At 37.4% G+C, this 12,311-nt stretch overlaps 1 pseudogene; it reads left to right on the top strand.

Moving 5' to 3' along the window:
• The first annotated feature begins 9,661 nt into the window (after positions 1-9,661).
• Positions 9,662-12,311, top strand: part of LOC122890263 — a 36,736-nt pseudogene continuing 34,086 nt past the window's right edge.

The raw sequence follows: 12,311 nt of genomic DNA, 5'->3' as shown, positions 1-12,311 counted from the left end.
TTAGGATGTGTGTGAGAAACATTCAACTGATAGATACATGCTGGACAAAATAGATGTGTGCTTTTCAAACTCCCACTCACATTCACACACTAAAATGTGTTGCATTGATTTTACTTGAAGATTTGGGGGAAAGGTAATTTAGCTTGTAAGTACTCTAGTATTTTCTTTTGAAACAAATATGATAAAACCTGATTTCAGGGAAATGATGTTCTTGTTGCAGAATGGCCATAGGTTCTGCTCAAGAGTCTTGCTAGCTCTCTTGGTCTGTCTATGGCAGGTGGTCCTCAGATGGGGAAGTTGGAGCAGCTTGTGAGAGAAGGCAAAAGAGCAGAAAACAAAGCCCAGTTAATAAACACTGAAAACATGCTGCTCTGGACACTTGTGCTAAGGGGTGGGGGTAGAGAGGTAAGGATGGTGCTGCCCTGCAGTAGCTGTTCATCTCCTGGGGGAAATAGATGTTTAAGAAGATAAATGTATTTTGGAAACAAATAAAAACCAGATATGCACAGATTGAGGCCCTGAGTAAATTAGAGGAAACAGCTAGAGAATATAATGGCAAATTGAATGCAGGGGCTAAAGGGTAAAACAAAGACCAGACCAGGGCGCCTGGGTGGCTCAGTGGGTTAAGCCGCTGCCTTTGGCTCAGGTCATAATCTCAGGGTCCTGGGACTCATGATCTCAGGATCCTGGGATCGAGTCCCGCGTCGGGCTCTCTGCTCAGCAGGGAGCCTGCTTCCCCCTCTCTCTCTCTCTCTCTCTCTCTGCCTGCCTATCTGCCTACTTGTGATCTCTCTCTGTCAAATAAATAAATAAAATATTAAAAAAAAAAAAAAAAAAGACCAGACCAATATTTCTGTCCTGGGAGACCCATAGGATGAAGTTACTTCTAACAGAAAATGTAGGTAGATATGTGATTAAGTGCCCAAAGTGGTGACTGTTACTAAACAACGTCTGTTTAAGTACAACAGAGAACTCAAACCTAGGGAGAAAACAACACATGAAAAAAACAAACACCCACTTATAGATCTTGTTTGCACCCGCACTGTGTTACCTTACTCTACAGCTCTCCTACCTACCTGTGTACATGAGCTCATTTCCATCAATGATTTTAAGGCACAAGTTCTGATATTTTGTAATTTTTTACTTACCCTGTCTGTCTATTGAGAATAAAACCAGTTGAAAATTCCAGAATAACTGTTTCAGTAAAGAACCTAGAATCTCACAACTCTTGATAACAATTAAAATAAAGATCTAACCTATAGAAATAGAATGTACCTTGTTGAGGTTAGCACTTGAACTATACACATGACTTAGATTTTTAGTTTTTTAAAGAAGAAAATTATAGCAAATTCAAAACACAGTTTCTACTTTTCTTATAGAGCAGTGATTTATATTCATAGAATTGAATTTAATTGAATTGAATACCAGTGGCACATTGGCAAATGAAGTCATTTGTTATTAATAATAGTTTTAAAATAATAATCACAAGTAATTAGCTATTGCTAGTAACTAACATTTCTTGAATGATTAATGTATGCTAAGCACTGGTCTAGCTCAGCAATTCTCACTTTTGGTGCAAGAGATGAATTCATTTAATTTTCACACATCCATATTTGGTGGATATCATTATTTTCTTTATTTGATAGATAAGGTAAATGAAGCAGAAAAGGTGAAGATATCTGTCCAAGGTAACATCATTAGAAGGTGGAGGAAGTTGTATTGCTTAAGAACTCTAAAGCTCAGGGATGCCTGGGTGGCTCAGTTGGTTAAGCAGCTGCCTTAGGCTCAGGTCATGATCCCAGCATCCTGGGATCGAGTCCCACATCGATCCCAGTCCTGGAGAAGTCCCTGCTTCTCCCTCTGCCTCTCCCTGCTTCTCTGTCTGCCTGTGCTCGCTCTCTCTCCCTCTCTCTGACAAATAAATAAAATCTTAAAAAACAAAAAAAAAGAACTCTAAAGCTCAAATGTTTAAGCACTGTACTTCACTCTCTAATAATAATAATTTCAAATGATTTATATATATAGCCACCATATTTTATTAGGTCACCAAATATGTGTTCACACACATTATATTTATATAAGTAATATATAATATATATAAAATCATGTTATATATAATATACTATGTGTATATATAGTATATATACTTAGAATATTATATATATAATATATATAGAATATACTCTGTACCATATATAATACATATATATATACATATATATATATATATATATATATATATATATATATATATATAAAATAGTTATCCCTATGTGACTCTCTAGTAGACAATTCCTTTGAGTAGGAGAGAGAGGGAGATAATAATCAGGTTATGTCAAATACACTAGGAGTCCCACCCCGTCTCAGGAAAGCTCATGGGAGTATATGATGTCCTGATACATCATCTGGGTATGCATCTTAGTAGAAAAAAATTTTCAGACTTCTGTCATAGATCATGAATTGATGGTCAATTAAATTCTACTCTATGCAACATTTGAGAAAACTCAGCAATCTTTTATGTGTATTGCTGATAAACAATAACATGAAATATTTTTGAGAAAATTATCCCAAAGGATTTCAAAAATAGGCCAAATATTAGATGGGTATTTCAAACTGTCAGCAGATCACCCACAGCAATTATTCTTTTGGAAACTGTATCAGACCTGGTTTATGCACCTTTACAGATTTACTCAGGCCCACCTGCCCTTTGGGTTCTTGCTCTTTGGTCAAAGGAGGGCGCTGGCCACCACTGGGAAGTCATCACCTAATACCACCTTCTGTCACCACCTCCTCAGAGTGATTGCTGGACTCCAGTATGGTCTCTGTTGTGCCTGTTGAGAATGCAGATGTGATCTGACCAAACCTACACAAAATCTGGCTCCTCCCATCACTGTGGCCTCAAGTGAATTTTTTTTTTAATGTTACATTAGTCACCATACAGTACATCATTAGTTTTTGATGTAGTGTTCCATGATGGGTATTAAGGAGGGCACATATTGCATGGAGCACTGGGTATTTTACTCAAATGAAGCATTTTAATATAAGGCGTGATATCTGTTTTCTCTAGCAGCTCCCAGACAAGGGTGGGTGGGACAACCAGGATGTGCAAAGGAGTTAATGTACCACATGCCAAACTTGGACTGTTGAAGCATGGAAGATGGAAAGTGGTTGGCTGATAATTCCTGTCCTTGTTAGATTGTTTGAAAGCAATATGGCCCCAAAGAGTCTGTTTGAAATATATCCTCTGTGACTGAGCAGACATCAATGTTTTCTTGTGAAACTGATCAGCTTGTGAATACAATAGCTTATATTTGCTTTCTGTCCTTCCCTGCTACACATTTCTTTTCCCCTCACTTTCTGCCCTAAGATTGTACCTCCAAATAAAGTCTTTACACATAAAAATTTTCTTCAGGCTCTATTTTCTAGGAAATGTAGGCTGGGTCAAACTAATTATCCACTATATAAATGGGTATTGATCTGATATACACATGTGTGTTTAGATAATCTCTCTCCTCAAGAAACTTTCTGCTCCTGAAATTCTGTTTTATTTTTCTATTTCAGCCATTTCCAAAATGTGGTTGTACATGGTAATGAAGTTATGATAAAAATTTTTAAATAGCTGGCAAATGAAGGAAGTTTGGGAAACACTTTAGAAACCTGTTCAAAAGTGAAATCTTGCCATTTGTAGCAATATGGATGGATCTAGAGGGTATTATGCTAAGCAAAATAAATCAGTCAGAGAAAGATAAATACCATATGATTTCACTCATATTTGAAACTTAAAACAGATGAACATAAGGGAATGGGAGGAAAAATAAGTTGAAAATCAAGGGAGGGGCAAACCATAAGAGATTCTGAATTCTAAAAAACAAACTGAGGGTTGTTGAAGGGGATGTAGAGCGGGGAAAAGGGTGATTCCATGATGGGCATTAAGGTGGCTACTTGATGTAATGAGCACTGGGTGTTATATGCAACTGATGAATGACTAAATTCTACCTCTGAAACTAATAAAAAACAAAAACAAACCAAAAAACACAAAGGATTATGAAATAGAAGTGGTAAAAGTGGACACCCTTGCCTTGTTTCAGATTTTAGGGGGAAGGTTTTCAATATTTCATCATCAAGTATGATATTAGATGTAGGTTTTTCATGCATATTTTTATCAACATGTTCTCATCTATTCCTCAATTATCTGGAAGTTTTTATCATGAATGGGTATTGAATTTTGTCAAATGTTTTGCTGTATCTATTGAGATGATCACATGATTTATTACTTTAGTCATTTATTAACTTACATTAATTTTGAGGTGTTATACCCACCTTTCAATTCATAGGATAAACCTCACTTAGTCATGATATGTTATCGTTTTTATATAGTACTGAATTTTATTTATTAATATTTTTCAGGGTTTTTGCATTTATGTTTGTGAGGGATATTGATCTATAATTTATCTTGTAGTATCTGACTGATTTTAGTATTACAGTAATACTGGCCTTATAAAATGAGTTTGGAAGTGTTTGCTTAACTTTAATTTTCTGAAACAGATTCTATTAAATGTTAAATAGAATTCTCCAGTGAAGGAATTGGACCTAAAACATTTTTATTGGAAGGTTTATAATTATAAATTCAATTTCTTTGAATTTGAAAGACTCTACTTGAGTCCTTTAGGGTTTGGGATGAAAAATAAACAGTACCCCTCCTAAAAGTCCTGTGTCTACTATGGGAAAGAACCTAGGTCACTTTCTCTGTTGTTGTTAATTTTTTAGAATAATTTAAATTGATTAAATTTAACTAAAGTATCTTTTGGATACATAGCTTGATTTCTTCCCTCACTTTTCCCCATACAATCTTATTTTCCAGTAAGGAAAATAGAAATTTGCTAAAAATAACAGCAAGGCTAAAAGAGAGTTCTCCAACTTCTGCCGTGTGGACTTTTAGAAAATACAGTATGGCATGTTTGTCAAAGGGAAATGTTGGTATCAGATTGGTGTCATAGCACAACTGCAGCTGGATGGTCCTGGGCAAGTTATTACCCATTCTGTGCTTCAGCTTCCTCAAAATGGAAATGAATAGAAATTATGATTTCCACTCAAAGTCACGGTGAGTTTGTGAATATAAAGTTCTTAATAAAGTGATTATAGGGCATCCCTTATGAGGCCATAGGTACAAGCTGGGAGAGATAACAGTATAACAGAAGTGGAAACTATGTGCAGTTGACCACCTCTTCATGTAATTTACTTGTGCCTTCAGGGCTGGATCAGACTTGATCACATACGTACCACTGCCATCTGATGAAGGAATGCTGCTGTGCATGTCCAGGTCTGTGGTTTGGCAGGTCAGACAAAACCAGTTCATGAGAGGCAGGTCAGGTTACATGGATCAGTGATCCATGGTAAAGCATTTAGTTTCTATGAAGGCTAGGAGCTGTTTCTCAGAAGGGAAGTAGTTATCTGCAGAGGATGGCAGGATTTTGCTCCAGTATGCTGAGGGCCTGCACATATAGGGACCTTCCAAAGGATCGAAACAGCATCCCTATCTGCCACTGACACTTCAAGCACCACTGGATCTACTGAGCCATATGATCCAAGTGGCAGAGCAGGCTTTCACAGCAGTTGGCCATATTGCAGAGTCTTCTCTTGCACTGAGCCTCACCCAAGACTAGTGGATTTTTGGGTAATCTGATAAATGGGCCAGATTAACAAATACAAATGAATGATCTGTTGCCTCCAAATCCAAAGAGATCCAGAGGCATTGCACCTATTTTTTGGTATTTTAGGAAGAGCCAGATCCATTAACTTATCCTTCACTTTAAAAGTGATATCTCAAAGTTCCCCACACCACTAGACCCTTAGAAATTTCACAGAGACCTCTGAAATTTTGTCATATTTATTTCTCTTATTTTAGCATGCAAGTATCTTACCAGTAAGCCTAGAATAGTGGCTACTTCTTACTCACTAGGTCCAGTCAGCAAATGCCATCAGCGTAATGGACCAATATGATATCTTGTGTAAGTGAAAGGTGATCAAGATCCCTGCAAACTGAATTGTGACATAGAGTTGGGGAGTTGATATACCCCTGAGGTAGGACAGTGAAGTTGTATTGCTGACCTTGCCTGCTGAAAGTAAGGTGGCCCTTATTGACAGGGGTGGAGAAAGAGGCATTTGCTAGATCATTAACTGCATACCAGGTACTAGAGGATGTGTTAATTTGCTCAAACAATGAAACTACATCTGGTGCAGAACCTTCAGTTGGTGGAGTTCACCACCTGGTTAAACTTATGATAATCCAATGTCATTTTCTAAGATTCATCCATCTTCTAAAGAGCTAGATAAGCTAATTGAATGGTAATGTGGTGGGAATCACCACTCCTGCATGTCTCAAGTCCTTGACAGCATTATTCTCTGCAATTTAGTATTCAATGCAGTATTGCTTTTGGTTTATATTTTCATAGATAAGACAGTTCTTGTGGCTTCCACTGTTCCTTTTCCACAATACTAGCCCTCACTCCATAGGTCAAAAACCAATGTGGAGATTCTGCCAACTACTAAGAATATCAATTCCAATTATGAATTCTGGAACTGGGATGCATCTGGGGACCCAATGGGCTCACTGTGAGTCAGACCTGAGCTAAAACTCGTCTGACCTATATAAGGTCCTACTTTATGAACAAAAATGATATTTTGGGTCTTTTAGAATTAATATCAGCTCAGAGCCAATATGCAGTATTCCCTGAAATGTCTGATGATTTTCCTTTTCAACAGTGCACAGTTAATTCTGGTAAAAGGCCATGATCCCTTTGGAGAAGGCTGGGAGAAAGATTGTCAGTATAAATATTTGGTAGTGTACCAGGCTCCTTCCTTAGGGTACCCAGCCTCTCTCCATTCAAGTAGTTTTTAGGTAAGTATGTTGGCTCAAGTATAGGAATTGATTGAGGGGCTAGGACTCTGTTTTTAGAATTCAGGTTAGGCTTTTGTTCATTTAACCTGGAATTTTTCTGCTTATACAGATTAAGGAAGAATTTAGTAGGCTTCCTATCTACTTTACTTCTGGAACGCCAAGTTCAAGTAGCCAACTTTAAAGGTCTGTGCCAGTCAGACTATTTTGATTGCTGCTTTGACTCTGCTGTCTATTATGGCAACCACACTCACCTCGCCTTTGGTGATTGAGTATGGTTACTTGGCCCCTGCTACCCCACGATCTAGTTTTTCTCATTGCACTTAGGTTTCTCAATTCAGTGACTGTAGTTCCCACTGTAAGGTCTGACCTATAGAGAAGCATGATCACAGGGCTCTTAAGGATGCTGGAACTCCCCTCATAGTCATTTATTTCCTACAGTCATCATGAAAAGTATGTCTTCTGGACCCTCCCAGTGTGGCATTCAAAAGGTAAATCCACTTTAACATTTCAATCTCCCTAAGCTTTTGAATCCCTGCCTTTACATTAAACTAAGGCAGTTCTGCTATTTCCAACTTGCTTGCAGGGGACCACTTTTTGATCCATGTTTCAGCCAACCAACCAAACTGTTAGAACCCCTTCTAACTCCCTGAATTGCAACATTAAATGCAGAATCTCTGGTTAATGAGCTGATATCACATTTGGCCCAATTAAACTTGATGTTCCTTCCTCTGTTATCACATGTTTTTAATATTCATTCCTACACATGTTTTCTGGATATCTGTCTGTATACATTTGAAAACTAAAGTAGTTCTTTTAAAGTGTAATATATCTCCTCATGGATCACAATTTGTTCCTTACCTTTCTTTAGGGACTTTTTGGGATATGAGTTTAGTCATAGGTCTAGAGGCAAGAATGGGTGGTAGAAGTGGTCCAGGGGAGAATCAACATTGTCTTGTACAGTGGCTGTCTCAAGAGAGGCCATTAGAGTTTCCTTAGGCAATACAGGGTTAATCCCCTCAGACAAGGGTAGAGAGGCTACTTCTTCTGGGAGACAGGAGGCCTCTACCACTGACAAAACTCATCAGAATTTAGATAATTAATGTCCCCAGCTTCACCAGAAGTCTTCACATACATCTCTATTCCAAATGACACCATGGAATATCAGTGCTTTCTTTATTACTAAAAATAGAACCATTAACATCTTTAATCAGAATAGAGAACCAATTCTAGAAACCCTAGAAATAATTCAGAAAACACTTTCTTTACATTCTGTTTCTCTAGAACCACTCTTAGTACCAAAAACTGTTAGTCAGGTGTTCTCCAGAAAAACAGGACCAGTAAGAGACAGATGGATAAATACACAGACTGATTGATTATAAGGAATTGGCTCACATAATTATGGAAACTGAGAAATACCAAGATCTACAACTGGCAAGCTGGAGGCGCAGGAGAGCCAAAGTTTAAGTTTCAGTCTGAAAGCCAGACAAGATGGGTCAATATCCCAGCTCAGTCAGTTAAAAGTTCACTCTTACTCAGCCATTTTTTTCCCCAATTTATTTATTTTCAGAAAAACAGTATTCATTATTTTCTCAGCCATTTTGTTTTATTTAAGTCTTCAATGGATTGGATGAGGCCCGCCCACTCTAAGGAGGGCAATCTGCTTCTCTGGGTCTACTGATTCAAATCAGGGAATCTGGTAGGGAAACACCCTACCAGACACACCCAGAATATTGTTTGGCCAAGAATCTGGGCATCTTGTGACCATATAAAGTTGACACATAAAATTAGCCATCATAGCCATCTTGTTATTTTTATAAATGTTGTCTCTAATATTTGTAGAATAGATTAAATTCAGGTCCTCAACACTTCTCACCTAACTAATGGAACAAACTTAAAATGAACCTCATGATATCCAACTTCTTCTTTATATTCATTCCTTATACTACCCAACATTATATTGCATTTTTAGCGATAGTGTTTTCCACCCCCATCCCTTTGCCAGAACACTATAGCAATCTTCAGTGGTTCTCCTGGGCTGTAGGATTCAGTACAATCTCAGTAGTATGGGCATGAGGAAGTCTTGCTATCATCTTCCACTCCACATCTCCTCATGGGAATGCCTACTCATTCTCCCAAAGAGAAATCAGTGCAATACAATAGATTACTAGGTTGAACCATATGAAATTGCTATCTTTGTGGGTAAAAAATGGTAACGTGGCAGACTATATTGCAGTTTAATCCAGTAATTTTAAAGGAGTATACCTGAAAACTCTCAAGAGTAGAGCCCTTATCTCATTCATCTCCATTTATCTAGTGGCTAGCATGATTTTGGGCACATCACAGGCCATAAGAAAATGCTTACTGAATTAGTCATTTTTATATTAAAGAACAGTTGAAAAGTTTGGAATATGTAGTGAATTTTCATTATCGTAGATTTTACTCTGACTTTATACACATGACATTACCTTAAAAAATTAGAATTACATTCAAAGATTCAAATTTAAAACAGTTATTCTCATAGTTAAGAAGTATTTATGATTTACCTAGACATTTAAAAATATTTTTAGTCTGAATGGAAGAAAAAAATAAGAGACTACCTTAAATTTAACTTGAGCCAAGTTTTACTGCAATCACTTGAAAAGTAGCCCACTGCTTGTGGCCAAAAAACTCCCTTTTGAAAATAGCTCTTGGGGTTTGTTGGGATTTTTGGGTGGCTTTTTTCTGGCTTCAGAAAAAATGCTAAAAATATAACTTATTGAACTCATGGGAAAAGTGAAACATTGTGATCAGATAGAGCCTATTCAATCCATGAATGCACTGGAAACAGCTTTTAATTCAACAGGAAATAGAAAGTTTTTCAGTAGAGGATCTTTCAGGGATAATTATAATCCCAATATAGAATTGGAGGGCTGGTATGAATTTTGGGAATCTATTTATCTATTTTTCAGTAGTACAGTGTTTACATCATCGCCAACAGGTAAGAATATATCCTATTTTTTAAAAAAGGTCTGTAAAGAAGTGGGAATTTAAAATCGCAAAGCCTCTTATAGACATAAATAGTATATCCCCAAAGGGATTGCCAGTATTATACCTAATTTAACATATGAAGTACTTGAGACATAAGTGGTCAATAATTACTGGCTGTCATTAAGTTTGCATAATTAAAATGATCAGAAAAAGACTAAGCGGGTGCTTGCTTGGTTAAACGACTCCCTTCAGCTCAGGTCATGATCCTGGAGTCTTGGGATCGAGTCCCACATCAGGCTCCCTGCTCGGCAGGGAGTCTGCTTCTCCCTCTGACCTCTCTCCTTTCATGCTCTCTCTCTCATTCTTTCTCTCTCTACTAAATTCATAAAATCTTTTTTAAAAAAAAGACTAAGCATATGGCTGGGCTAAGAAAAAAATTCTCTTTATTATTTTTTTAAGATTCTATATATTTATTATATTTATTTGACAGAGAGATCACAAGTAGGCAGGGAGACAGGCAGAGAGAGAGAGGGGGAAGCAGGCTCCCTGCTGAGCAGAGAGCCTGATGTGGGGCTTGATCCAAGGACCCTGAGATCATGACCGGAGCCAAAGGCAGAAGCTTAACCCATTGAGCCACCCAGGCATCCCCAAAATTCTCTTAATTTAAAAAGGCAAAGTGTATATACTTATCTATGTAATTGCTTTGGAACTGGATGATACATATGAAACACTAGAATATATGTGAGCTATGCAACTCCTAGTAGATGTCAGCTTAAATTCTAGCTCTCCTAAATTTCTTCTTAACATGAGGACAATTACACAAATCCACCTTGCAGGACTATTGTGGAGATTATATATATTATTTATAAAATGATTTGTACAGTGCCTGCCCATTGTGGACTCTTCACAAGTAGTTCCTATTAATAGTACTACAACTCAGTTAAGCATTAACACATGCTTGCAGAAAGAGTGAATGATGAATACACTGTGATGAATGAATGTGATGATGTATCTGTGAAGTGATAAGCACAGCTCTACTGGGAAAGTCCCATTTCTAACACCATTCCTACAAAAGCTGGATATTCACAATTCAATAATGTTAAAGTAGATATTCTTCTATTTGAAAGAAGAGGGAACTACATTAGAGGATCACTGACAGCTAATCCTCTGCATCACCTAGGGAAACTTCTAAAAATACATTCTTGAACTCCAAATCAGATCTAGAAAATCAGCATCGCTGGGGGTAGGGAGAAGAGAGAAGGAATCTTGCATTCAAAACAACAAAACAACAAAAAAGCAACCTAGGTGATTCCCATGATAAGTCAGTGAGATGACCTCTCTATTCCCTTCATGATTTAGATTCTGTGATTCTAATCACCCCTTTTAAGTGACTCAGAGCTCAGAGTTTGTGAAAATGAATTTGTGGCTTCCTGTCTTTATGGTAGAGGGAAGTATCACATAATGAGTATTGTCTGATAGATTAAGGGAGATTTGTTACAACATTTTCAGAACAGAAAAATGAAAAATTGCCTGATTAAACCCTTAAGCTTTTCTGCCATAATATTCTAACAAATAAAGTGAACAAAGTAGACTGGATTTTGACATGATGGTTATGTGCCATAAAAATCCCTGACAAAAAAGGAAAAATATCCAGGGAATACTGAAGCAAGCTGCAGTCCAGGGAGCAAGGGAGAATTAAGCTGAAGGTAATAATAGACATAGAAACACCTTGTTTTACCTTGTAACTGAACAACTGCAGTCTTGAGACTGAATCAATAAAGAAAAAGTATAAACCCTTTGCAGGAAGACCAGAGTGATATATTTTATGACTTGTGGAGCATGATTGTTGTCTGAGGCCCATATGGCCGAGGGGAATGTTGCTAAATTAGAGTTCACAAACGTGTTTGATTCAATTGAAGGAAGAAATCCCACGTAAAGTTTACAGTGTGTCACAAACTTGTGCAACAAATCATGACCTCCAGGATAAATCATTCTTCTATGGACTAAGGACAAATTTATATTCCCAGCACTGTATGTATCTGGCTTTCAGAAAGAAACTAGTGTTTATCATGGCTGTTCCAGAAAGCAGGTAACATTCTCAGTGGTCTCCTCACTCTGGGAAGGAAATGAGAGGGTAGGCTTTTACTCCTGAATTGATTACAGACAGAGGATATAGGCAGTTGATGATGCCACCACCCCTTATAAACATTTGCCTATAGCATTGATCTATATGGAGCCAGTTCCTTTGAACCTGGAGTGGTGCTGGTCACGCCACGCACTAACCTTGGGAGTAAGCAGGTTTCTTGAAGAACTCAAGTCTTAGCAAAACAGTAAAACCATACCATGCTTTCAACCAGGAGTGTAATTTTTAAAAATTCTCATTAATTTACATAATTCTAGGATTCTAGCTACTGGGGCATTAACATACTTTGGAAAGGGCAAATAC

The sequence above is a fragment of the Neovison vison genome, chromosome 11, assembly GCF_020171115.1.
Source record: "Neovison vison isolate M4711 chromosome 11, ASM_NN_V1, whole genome shotgun sequence".
In the NCBI taxonomy this organism is placed as follows: Eukaryota; Metazoa; Chordata; class Mammalia; order Carnivora; family Mustelidae; genus Neogale; species Neogale vison.
This window is presented reverse-complemented; position numbering and strand designations above follow the sequence as displayed.